The sequence below is a fragment of the Meriones unguiculatus genome, chromosome 5 (assembly GCF_030254825.1).
Source record: "Meriones unguiculatus strain TT.TT164.6M chromosome 5, Bangor_MerUng_6.1, whole genome shotgun sequence".
NCBI lineage: Eukaryota > Metazoa > Chordata > Mammalia > Rodentia > Muridae > Meriones > Meriones unguiculatus.
The window spans coordinates 131,915,842-131,928,606 of record NC_083353.1 but is presented as its reverse complement, the minus strand read 5'-3'; the positions used below and the strand labels follow the sequence as shown (position 1 = coordinate 131,928,606).

Sequence of the window (12,765 nt, the reverse complement as noted above, 5' to 3'; positions counted from 1 at the left end):
AAAAAATGTCAAAAATTATATATATGCATATATACACATGTATCCTAAAGACACTTTTGGCTTGACTACCTGGTTTTTGAGGCTCCCTCTTTTAGCTGCAGGCTGTCCTCTACATACTGCTGTCAAGCAGAACTACACAGGGTCAGCTTAGTGCCCACCACGTCTCTCTCCCAATAAAAGTGCACTAGAAAATCCAGTATGTTTTCACATACTTCCACTGAACATACATACCAAAACTCTGCCCAATAGTATTGCTGAGCCATTAGCAATTTCTATGCCTTCGTCCAAAAACACAAAGAAAAATCAAAATGTTCTGTTCCCATGAAGCACACACTCCCTTTTCAAAAAGCCTGCTCCTGCTGGTTATGATGGCACGCATATGTAACCCCAGCGGGGCAAGAAGATCTGAAGTGCAGGGCCAGCCTGGGCTGAATGGTGAGATCCTAGCTCAAAGAACGGAGTGGGATGGTCTTATCAAAAAGTCTGCTCTGTTCTACCAGATTATTTCAGGAACTAATGCGCTGTTTTTAAAACAAAGCAAACAAAACACAAATTTCCAGCTCTGGCTATGGAGACATCCTTAAATTCCACCCTCAAGTCCTCTATCCCCACACTTCCTGACTTGGCTTAGCAGACACTGCGATGACTCTTCCCCAGCTCCTGGGAGTGCCCTTTGGGTCAGAGTCTGGGATGCAGCTTTTGACTAGCAGTGAGTCCACTCCCACTTCCTCCTGGCCTGGCAAGCAGAGAATCCTCACTGCTGAGGAAGCGCTGCCCTGAAGAGGGAAACTTGCCTGAGTCTCAGCTACACACTTCTGGGCCTCAGTCTGAGCGAAAGCCCTACAACCCTGACAGCGCCGCTGTTAGAGTCAGGGTCTTCAGAGCTCACTTTCCCCAGCAAGGCAATCACACCCGGTGAGCCGTGCAGAGAAAGTCCCCAAGCAACAGAAAGGGTTTGAAAACAAGAAATAAAAACCAGAATCCCACCCAGAGACAACGCTTTCTCAGTTAAGGAACAGACCTCTGCGTCCCCTCTGCATGCGTCGGTCCTTACTGAACACAAGGGCTTGGTCTGGTCCCGCATGCTGGGAAAGTCGTGTTGTCACTACTCAGAATTTGTCTGCCACGTCTCCCACACACTCCCTGAGAAAACTCCTTCCCGCCAACCTTGTGCTGGCTCGGGCTTTTCACTAGCCTCAGGAAGCAGAGACAGGCACATTTCTGTGAGGCCTGCGCGCTCTGCACAGTGACTTTCGGGCCAGCCATTGCACAGCGCAAACCTGTTTGAACAATAAAAACCAGTAAAATAAAATTTAAGCTCCTTTCTCTAAAAATGAACCTTGAAAACACTAACTGCCTTCATTCAACCTTTTCCCCAGAAGCCCCAGGCAAGATAGACTGTCAGCAGCCTTCCCAACCTTTCTGGTGTGTGAACACCAACAGAGTTGTAGAACTGTGCCCCCAAGAAACCAGTTTTCCCATGAGCCATGAATACATCGGAGTGATTTTCTCACATCCTGACTGGACTGAGTAAAATAGTTCACACTGATATGTAAGAATAATTTTGTTGATACTCATTCACTTAAACAATACATAGTAGGATGTAAGACAACTGAGAAAAAACTGTTTTCTCTTTACTTTCTGGGATGATGGTTCACATATATTTGTGACGTTTTTTTAAATACTCCTGAGCCCTTTTCCCCAAGTGCACATGCACTTCCCCGCTGGCTCTGCAGTGTGGGAGACTGGGTTCAAGCATTTGTCCACGACGGGCATTCTCTAGCAACGTGGGGAAACTGAGGTTCAGGTCTGAGCACACTGAGACTGGAGTTGCACCAGTACCTAAGGAATCTGGGGTCGCACTGCGGTCCCTGACTGGAGTCCGTGGTATTGCTGCAGGGAGCTCCACTATTTTTGAAGTGTTTTTCTGGGTCCCACTAACGCTCCCCAACTAGAGTCTGGTGTGGTGGGGACTCTGGGGTCCCAGCACACTTCCGGATCCTGTGGTATCAGAATCTGTGGTGTGGTGGGGTCTGAGTCTGGGTGTGAGATTCACACTTCCCTGGCTGGTCAGGGACTGTGCATAAGTCCCTGACTATAGTTCTGTGGAATGCGGAGCCTGGGGTGTTCGGTCCCGCACACTTCCCTGACTGGAGACTGCGGTGTGGAGGGGGTCCGGGCGTGGGCTGGAGCACGCTTCCTGACCGGAGCCTGGATGGGGTCCGGGGGTGAGCTGGGAGCACGCTTCCTGACCGGAGTCTGGAGGGGAGCCCGAGTGTGAGCTGCGAGCACACTTCCCAAACTGCAGATCGCGGTGGAAGGCAGACTGGGCGTGAGCTGGGAGCACGCTTCCCTGACTGGGGTCCGGAGGGGATGAGTGTGCGCCGGGAGCACACTTCCGTGACCGGAGCAGTGCGGCGGGGAGTCCGGGACCGAGACGCCCTTCCCGGGAGCTGGGGATCCCCGGGGCCGGCCCGCGCGCGGCTGACTTACCTGAGGCCGAGGGCCGCGGCCGAGCTCCACAAGTTGCAGTTCCGCCCCGGCGCCCGCCCGGCTGCGAGGTCGCGGCTCCCGTCGCTGTCGCCCCCGCGCCCTACGCGGCGACAGGAGCCCGGGCGGGAGCACAGCGAGCGGCTGACATCACCGCCGCCCAGGTGCCGCCTTCCTCGCTGCTCCGGGCCCGCGCCCCGCCCCCGGCCGGAGCCCCGCCCCCGGGCAGAGCCCCGCCCCTGAGCCGCGCCCCGCCCCTGAGCCCCGCCCCCGGCGGGATCCAGCCCCAGGGCCGGAGGGGGCGGGACCTGACGCCTGCGGCCCGCTGATTGGCCTGGCGTGCCGTCACTCGAGGCTCCGCCGCTCTCCCCCATGCCTGGTGGAGCCTAGCTGAGCTGGAAGTGGACGTCGGTGGAAAGGAAGGGCGGCGGGGAGCTGGGCCCTGGCCGGGACGCTCCGCAGAAGCCCCGGGGTAGGACAGGACCGCCGCTGTCACGGACAGGCGTACGTGATCCAGCCCTGGGGAAACTGAGGACGTGCAGAGACGGGCGAGGACGGCTGAACCCAGTCGCGGCCGCTCTGCCTCCGTGTGGTCAACGGATGACGCTCAACCACGAACAAAAAAAAAAAAAAAAACAAAACTTACACCATGCAAGCTTCCATGGAAATAAAATGGACTCCAGAGTGGGGGGAAATATTTTATACATTTTGGTTTTGTTCCGAGGATCTCTCTGTCGCTCTGTCTCTCTCTGCCATGATACATATCAAGGCTGATCTTCAAAATTGTTAAACCCCTGCCTTGGCCTTGGTAGTAGATGGGATTACAGGCCCATGCCCACCAAACTCAGCACTAGCCTATTTCCTGAAGTGTTTTGGTTGGTTTGTTTTTGGGGGAGGGTGGCTTTTCGAGACAGGGTTTCTTTATGTAGTTGTGGCTGACCTGGACCTCTGTAGACCAGACTTGTCTCGAACTCACAGAGATCCGCTTGCCTCCGAGCACTGAAATCAAAGGCGTGCGCCACCACGCCCAGCTATTTTTGTTGTTTTTTTAATAATGTGTATATGTGTGTGTGCCCACGGAGGCTAGAAGCAGTGGGTTGCAGCAGTTGTGAGGTAAGGGCTGTGGATCGAATTCAGTGTTTCTGCAAAAAGAGCGGAAGGGCTTCACTGTTTGGCCATCTTTTCAGCCCAACACTAGTTTTAAGTACCATACGGCTGCTGTTTGAGGCTCTGCTGGAAAGGAGAACCTCACAACTGAGTTCAAACCACATATAATTACTGCTGAACCAACTGCAATGGCTGAGCTAACAATTAAGAATTAACTACTATTTACCCTCTGGTGGATATTGGCTGTATAATCCTCTTGGCTGCAAAGTCAGGGAGATTCCCAGGAGCTTCGTTCAATTCTCCCCTTGTCAGGCCCAGGACGGAGGGAATGATGAAGAGGTTTATGTATACAGATTACATACATAGGCATCAGATTTCGCCACTACCATCGAGAGGTGACATTAATTTGTTAGGGGGCGCAGGAGGTGCTGTGTTTGTGTGTGTGTTGATTGGGGGTTGATTAGATTTTAGTTTTTTGAGACAGATTCTTAGGCAGCTGAAGCTATCCTTGAACTCAGATGCTGGGATTAAGGTGTGTGACCCGTGGCTTTTCAGTTGGCTTAATGTTCTTTCATTAATGACATGTCACACATTCCCTGTCCTACCAGAATGTGGGATGGATTCACAATGTCCATCATCGTGTCCCACACACTCTTCCCAGCCCACCTGTCCCCAGGAAGTAAATTGATTTTTAACAGAAGGAATCTAGCGTCAGCAAGGTTGGCAGCAGTTGGCACCTGACGCCCCCTCCTGTCCTCCATGGGTACTGCATATACGGCACACACACACCTATGAGCAAGACACGCTAAAGCTACAGAAATAAACTAGACCTGAACCCCTAGCTCACCCCTCCTGATTATGGTCCATGGTATTTGTCCGGCTCACTCTGGTCTAAAGCCTTGGCTCGCGTCCCTGGCTTTACCATCGCCAGCTGTGAGTCTAACCAAACCGAATGAGCTTCTGGACTGTTGTTTTTTGCCATTAACATCTTGCCATGAAGGTCCCAGCTAGTCCCCTAACTAGCCCTAATCTGACTTCCCCACCGCCAAGCTCCCTCTCCTCTCCTGGGAATCCGTCCCTCCATTACAGAAGCTCACAGATCCCTGCCTGGTGTCATCTTTTGGCGAGTGGCTTGCCATTCTTCTGTCAAGGTCCTGTCAAAGCTCCCATCCTCTGTCAAGACTTGGCGGTAAGCTGCAGTGACTGAGGAGGGCGGGGGTGGGGGACTGGTGCTGACCTTTTGCTGAGCTCCCACTTACTTGCTGTGTAACTGGACAAGTTACCCAAATACCTGCCTGAAACTCCAGTTACTTCCACTCTGGGTGGGGCCGACAGGGCCTATCCAAGGCTGTATATCTAAGACATACTTTACCTGTGTGAGATGTGCTTGTGCAGACCCGGTTCAAGACACATCCTGCCAGTGCCAGCCGGGGGCACGCCTTTAATCTCAGCACTCTGGAAGCAGAGGCAGGCGGACCTCTGAGCTTGAGGCCAGCCTGGTCTGCAGAGCAAGTTCCAGGATAGTCAGGGCTACACAGAGGAACCCTATGTTGAAAAAACAAGAAAACAAGCTATTTCCTGCCGCCTTCCTGTTACTTTGTAGTTTGTGATGGGGGTGGGATTTGTTTTGAGACAGAGTCTTGCTAAGTAGCCTGAGTGTCTTGGAACAGGCTGGCCTGGAATCTACAAAGATCCATGTGGCCCTGCTTCCAGAATGCCGGGATTAAAGGCATACATCACCATACCCAAAAACGGATATTTGAGACAATCTCACTGTGTAGTCGAGGCTGGACTCACACTTGTAGTCAGAGCCTGGGCCTCCAGAGTGCTAGGGTTACAGGCCTGCACCACACTCAGCATCAAATGTAAAACTTTTTGGAGAACAGATTTAAGGCTCAATCCCTCTATGTATCCCTTACGCCAAATGCAAAAAAAAAAAAAAAAGTTTGGCAAACATAACAACCATACAGGGCTAGAGAAACAGCCCGCCACTTCTTTGCCCTCTTGCACACAGTCTACTCCCGAGTTATTTCTCCTCATGGGTGTCTTCCTTTCCCTGTCTCTCCATCCCCCGACCCCCGCCCCGTTCCGCCCTGTTCCTTTCAGGGGTTTCCCTTCCCTCCTTCTCCACCTGCCAATCACTCATTCAACCCCTAACTTCCTCCCGATAGCTGATCGCTGCCCTCTCTGCCCCTCCTCCTTCCCCTCCTCCCCCGCCTCCTCCCTCCTGTCTCTCCTTCTCCCCACCTCCTCCTCCCCTAGCCCTGGCCTGGGTCCCGCCTGGTTCCCAGGTGCCCTCCCAGAGTGGCTGGAAGCTTCCAGACCCTCCTGCAGTCCCGGCAACAGTACCGCTGCCTCCGGACTCTGCCCAAACCACAGGCAGCCACAGGAGGGGAGGGAGCGTCGTGCCCCCCGCCCCCCCCCCCGTGGAGATGGCAGGAGTAACAGGAAGTGACCTCCCCTTCCCTCTACAGCTGAAATGATAACAGCTGCCACCGAAGCTGGAAAACAAAGGACTCCGGAGGGAAGCTGAAGACTGAGTCGGGAGCCTCCGAGCGTTCACAGGGAGGGAGGGGAAACTGAAGACCGAGTCGGGAGCCGCCACGCTCAACCCAGGCCGCACACAGAGAAGGGGGAGGGCCCGTGGGGGAGATGTCTGTCCCTCCTTTTTCCCAGTCTACCGGCTCTCGTGAGGTCTACGTTCGGATTCTGCTATAATACCGAATTTTCATAAGATAGCTTCGGGGCTGGAGAGTCAGGGTCCCAAAGCCACATGGGGGCTCACAGCCTTCTGTAACTCCAGTCGAGGGGGTCCAGTCTAGAGGTCTCTTCTCGCCTCTGCAGACACCACACACACACACACACACACACACACACACGGTGCACAGACATACATGCAAAACCCTATACACATAAAGTAAGAAAACCAAATAAAAAGCCAGCTACTGAACACTGAAGCCACTGGCTTCTGTGTAGGGGGCAGGGGACTCCAATCAGGACGCTGTCACAGAAGAAAACAGGATGGTAGAGGTCAAAAACCCAGCACACAGAATGTTCCTGTGTCCACACTGGCTCTGCAGGCCACAGGGCTATTTTCTGCCTAGTTACGCCAACGCTGAGCCCGCAGAACTTCGCCGGGTGCTATCATTATGTTGGGTGGTGGGGGACTAGAAGAGACTCATGAAAGCAGAAAACCCGGCAGAAAGGGAGCTCTCCAGGAACCTTCATGTGAAGCCCCTTCCACAAGCCAGGGAAGTGACAGCCATGAGGACCTTTGTCCCTCTGCCTTGTACCCCAGTAATCGTCAAGCACCGTGAGATTGGTCATTTGAAGGTTTATTTTAAGTGTGGCCACAACTGCAGACCTCACAGTGCCTTCTGAGGCCAGAAGAGGGACTCAGATCTCCCAAACTGGAGTCACAATCATGAGTGATCAGACCCAGGTCCTCTGTGGGAACAGCTCTCACCCAGAGCCCCGGAGAGGCCCAGCACGTGTGTCGATCTCACCACAAGATAAAAAGGCTCAGGGCAGGCTACACTGTGGGGGGCTACACCCGGGTCAACCGGAAACCCCGCTCAGCCACCGCCCCAGCCCTACAGCTGTGTCCTGTCCTGTAGACCTCAGAACATCACCAAACAAACACCCTCAGTGAAGAAACACTTCCCCTGCCTGACCTACCGTGGCAAGCCTTGTAGAAGCTCAGTAACAACCTGGCCAGTGTGCCCACAGGATTTTGGAGCCCAGGCTGCTTTCACTCACATTGGCAAACAGACATGGGCTAAACATTAGTGAGAATCAGGAGTCAAAACCCAAGCAAGCTTGGTTCTAGAATCCCTTCAAAAGGAAACTGCAGCTGTTCTGCCTGACCTGTGTGGCATTTGGTGACGTCACGATCTTAACAGGCTATTTAGCAATCACCGTGAGCATCCTTTGTGAATCCAACCCCTCTTCTCCCCACAGCAGGTCAGTGATACGCAAGCACTTTGTTCCAAGGGGCAGTCTTACTTTATTCTTTCCTAGAATCCCACAATTAGTCTCTGGTCATCCACCAGATAAATCTAAAGATAAAAACCTAGTTACATGCAATTTATCCATTTTATTCATTCATTTATAAGGTGAAGGAAACATTCTTAATTAAAAATAAGAATGAACATTAATCAAAGGCCTTTGATTAATGAGAGGTTCCACAAATTCCCTTAACTAATCTCATTACAAGCTTAGTTAATTACATTATTTTAAATATTAGCTAGTGGGTGCATCTATAATCTCAACCACCCAAGAGAATGAGACAGGAGGATTGCTAAAGTCCTGGAACTTGAAGCCAACTTGGGCAACACAGCAAGACTGTCTCCAAAGGGAGCTGGTGCTCAAAGGGCAAAGGGCGGATTAGCTGGGTAACTCTGACACCAGGATAGACAGAGTCCAGCCTTTTCAAGACATGGGTGCATGTCCTCTTCTGCAGTCTGTGCAGATCTGCGCCGCATTAAGCCCTTCCCAAGCCATTTGCAGGACCACAGGTCAGGCTCCTGCCTGTGCTGAGGCCTCTACAGACCTCAGGAGCAACGGAGCATGCTCAACCAATCACAGAGCAAGCTCGCGGCTGGCCACTGTCCTTTGATTTTTCCCATGGCTCCTGCCTGGTTATTTCACGGTTCACCACTAATCGAAACGGCTCCCATTTGGCACTTGGGGACACCTCATTTCCTGGCCTGACGCCACTTGTAATTCCCGGGCCTCACACCAGCACACCGCCTTCCTGCCACGCTCACCTCTGCTCCTGGACAAGCATTCATCTCCTGTGCCTTATTTGTCTCTCCTGCTCCTTAACTGGAATTGGTCCGCTAAGCCAGAGCTCACACCTTTGAATGAGCTTTTGAATTCGAACCAGAAACTTCTGTCTCAGAGGGCTGAGGGGAAAGAGTAAAACAGATGCGAGATGAGAGGGCGTCCCTGGTTTGAAACGTTGCTTTCATGGATGGAATCTTCCTGGTGAGCTGAAACTAGAACCTTGGGCTGGAGAGTGTACTGCAGGTCCTGTCAGTCGTGAGGGGCGGGGACCCTGCCACCTTTCCGGACCTTTCAGACACTGCCTTCAGAATGCCTCGGCGTGGAAAGTTGCTGAGTCCGCAGCATCGCCACTGCCAAGTAATTAGTGTTGTGGTCTGTTCAACTAGCCAGGGGATTAAGGAAGCCAAGAGAAAGTGTCACAACCATTACTTAAGCATGCCTCTCTCTTAAGTGCTTTAAACCGCCATGCTCTGTGTCATCTTAGGTCATCTCCCCGTGGCCTCCTGATGTGTGAATTCACGATGAGATATAAGAGAGTGGCCATAGACATGCCTTTTATATTGTAAGATGCCGTTTATGGAGTTAGAAAAAATTTATCACCCATTCCTGAGGTGTTTTAAGTGCAGAACTCAGCACCTGCCCTTTGTGAAGTGGAAGTATGCGCTCTGAGCTGTAAGGCCTACATAACTCAACAGCTGGGGCTTTAGATTCTCCGGCTGTAGACGAGATGTCCATAGGGGCAGACAGGCAGGGACACCGACGTGGGCATGTGAAATACCGGCAGCTGGGACATCGTGCTTCCTGCTAGCAGTCTGAAATGGCTCGCCATATAGGGTCCCTCAGCTAGCATGCAGACAGGCTCTGCAGAAGTAATGGAACATATAACAGTGAAAATGGTAATGGCAGCCTGGTGGTGACGGCACATGCCCTTAATCTCAGCACTCGGGAGGCAGAGGCAGGCAGATCTGAGTTCGAGGCCAGCCTGGTCTACAGAGTAAGTTCCAGGACAGCCAGGGCTCCACAGAGAAACCCTGTCTCAAACTTGCTTCCAAAAGATAATGGCAAATATAACACACCTTGCCACCTTTTCTTCTTGACTGAGAGGGTCTCACTGTGGAGCTCTAGCTAACCTGTGTGGATTAGGCTGGCCTTGAACCCACAGAGACATGTGTGCCTCTGGAGGAGGGGAGCTGCACACCCCACCCTGTCTCCTCACCTCGGCACCCTTTGAAACGTTGTTTTCTTACTTATTTGTGTCTGGAGGTCAGAGAACAATCTGTGGAGGAGAGTGCTGTCCTTGCATGGTGTGGGTTCTGGAGGCAAAACTCCGGTCGCCCAGCTCAGCAGCACCTTTACCACTGACCCAGATAATCCTGCCAGACAGCGCGTGACAGGATTGACTGGACCATGCATTCAAATTTGACTCAGTCAGTTGGGTGTGAGTTCATCAACAGAGCAGAACAAGAAGAGACCGTCGTATTGGATGGTCACTAAGTGCCCAATCACGTCTCAGAAGACCCAAATGCCAGAAAAAGATGCAAACCCTAGCAATGGACTGACCCATGAGCAGGCAGGAGTGTGAGGTTACAGAGAAGGAGAGCAAAACAAAGCAGTTAGTGACTGAAAGGGTCTGGGCATCCCACACAGAATGCGGGGTGGTCAGAGGTCCCGAGACAGACGATGTCATGGCAGCAGCAGCTGCCAGGATAACTAGAGTAACAAAAACGATAACTAAACGTTTTAAATCATTAGAAAACCAGCTTTAAGTCTTTCACGTGTGTTAGCATGGATTCTGTGACACCTTCCTTATTTCCTGAACAGGTAAAGCCACAGAGAGCTTCCCTGAGGTGACAAATGTGGGAAATACCATTATCCCACCGCACGACTAGTGCATGCAGAGAGGGGCTGTCGCACAGATGGGGACATGCGAGTGTCTGGGGAGGCTTTCGCCAGGTTCCCAGGGGCTAGGAGGCTCACGCCTTCCTACCTTCCCACTCCTCGTCTATCAGCCGGGGGATCCGAAACCGTTGAAAGAGCTTCCCTAACCTACGGCTCTAGCTTAGGGGCTCACTCACGGGAGGACTTAGATTACCTAAGAGCCACGCGCTGCACAGAGCTGAGCATGTCCACTCTGAAGGGATGAGAAAACTCTTAAGACACAACCTGGTGACCAAGGCCATTTGTTCTAACCTCGTTTCTGGGTGACACTGTTTTGGGTCAGCCCGAGTGTGTCGTAGGGTCTGTTTTGTCAGAAACAGCAGGAGTTCAGAATGCATTAGTCTACAACAGGTAATTATCAGTGCATATTAATTAAATGTCATTATATTAATTACATGGCGCTGCTCCACCTCATTCTTTCCCTAAGCAACTGGAGGGAAGAAGCTGTGATTACAGGTCCAGTGAACACAGACAGAGAAAGGGAGCTGGAATGTCATTTTATCTTCCCCTGAGCTCTCACGTAGGCAGCCAGATCACCTAGGGTCCTGAAGGAGTTTAGATGTATTCTAATTAGAGTGAGAACAAAGCCAGGGCGTATCTCACTACCATCTCATCTCACAAAAACAAAAACCAAAAAAATCTCTCCAGCAACCCTTTGCCTTCATGAAGTACATTTGTGTGAGAGAGAGAGCACTGAAGACAAAGCATTTTGCTTTCGTGTAAACGTACTTGTAGTAATTTGGGCTTTCCTGTCAGTCAAAAGATATGAGTCCACCCTCCTGGGAGGTTCGTGAAAGGACTGGACTGTGGCGTGGGCTTTCCTGAAAGAGGCTGCAAAGTCAGCTGCAAAGAACAAGCACCAGAGATGCTGGGGGCCCTTTGGGCTTTGTGCTTCACACCCAAAATTACACCCACATTTTATCATCCTCTGAAGAGTTTTTATTAGGCATTGCATTCCAATAACCAACCCACTGGCTTCTGAACACTTTCAGACAACAAAAAATACGTGAAGTTAATTATCCTTGTGCAAATCACCACTCAACACCCCCACCACATCCGAGGAGCGTTCGTTTCTGTGCTCAGCTTTATTTGTCCTGCCCTATTTCAAGCTCCAGGGCTGTGTTTGGTTCTCTTCTGAAGCTTTATTTATTTATAGAATAAAGGAGTCATATGTGTGGAAATAATAACACCTTTGTCAGAAAGTGCCAGGATCTGAAGCCCACTCTAAGTGGAGCAGACTTCCTGCGTGGAGGGGGCAGCCTAGGAAGAGCAGGAACATCGCTGCCCGCCCGCCAGGGGTCAGTAAGCAGGGCTCTGTCACCCCACCGAGAAAGCCAGCTGCCCTGCCCACCCTCCACCCTCCCTCCTCCTGCTCACTGGTGGCTCCCTGGCCAGCTCCCCCTGCCCGCCCTCCCACCCACCCTCACCCTGCTCACTGGTGGCTCCCTGGCCATTCTCTCTTGGGATCCTGGGACTTGACCCAGGCCAGACAGTTCATGGGAAACTTGGAGTGACCTACTTGTCCGGCCTTTCGTGTTCTCTGCCCGCTTATCGCTGATCTAGAAGGTCACGTAATCTTCCCAACCCTCAAGTAAGTGTCGTTATTAACATCACTTTCCAGATGACGCAACCCAGGTCTCAAGAGTGGAACCAGCTTCAGGGCAGGCGAAGCGTGCAGCCAGCCAGTGACACCCCCACGGGGGCTCACATTCTGCAACGCTGGCTGCCTTCACATCTGCAGGACCCCCACCCCGCCCAGCCTGGCCTGGAGCTTACTCCACAGCCCAACCTGGCCACAGACTCTAAGCAAATTCCAAGTGTGAACCAGCAACTCGCTTCTCTTGAAATTCCTAATAAGCTTTTGGTAAGAAGCTACACGTTGCTCTGAGCCCGGAAGTCGTGTCACCGGAGCTTTCCCCGCATCACACAGTCCCTTCACCAGGCCCCAGGAAACCTCACAGCTGGTCCCTCTCACCGTCTGCAGACTCAGAGTCGAGGAGCCTGAGTGGTTACGTTCTCTGACACTCCGTGGCCTGTGGCGGCTGCCCTCCTGTGCATCTCCACACGTTCTTTGGGAACAAAATGTCCTCTCTTTAACACAATTACCCCTTTAAAGTCCCCCCTCAGCAGGACAGGAGCCTACCACAGAGGGCCTCTGAAAGACTCTACCCAGCAGGGTATCAAAGCAGATGCTGAGGTTCACAGCCAAACTTTGGCCAGAGTGCAGGGAATCTTATGAAAGAAGGGGGAGATAGGAAGACCTGGAAGGGACAGGAGCTCTGCAAGGAAAGCAACAGACCAAAAAAAAAAAAAAAAAAAAACCTGGGCCCAGGAGTCTTTTCTGAGACTGATACTCCAGCCAAGGACCACGCATGGAGATAACCTAGAACCCCTACACAGATGTGACCCATGGCAGCTCAGTGCCCAAGTGTGTTCCCTAGT

General features: G+C 52.1%; 1 protein-coding gene across 12 annotated transcripts in view; it reads right to left on the bottom strand.

The window, feature by feature from the left end:
* Ppfibp1 (PPFIA binding protein 1) overlaps positions 1–2,686 on the bottom strand; it is a 126,065-nt gene extending 123,379 nt beyond the window's left edge. For 7 of the 12 annotated variants that reach the window (XM_060384507.1, XM_060384506.1, XM_060384511.1 and 4 more), the window contains exon 1: positions 2,494–2,686. The gene's annotated coding sequence lies outside the window, so the exon portion shown is untranslated. The remainder of the gene's footprint in view (positions 1–2,493) is intronic. The other 5 variants (XM_060384515.1, XM_021646022.2, XM_021646026.2 and 2 more) reach the window with 1 other exon arrangement.
* Positions 2,687–12,765: the final 10,079 nt, after the last annotated feature.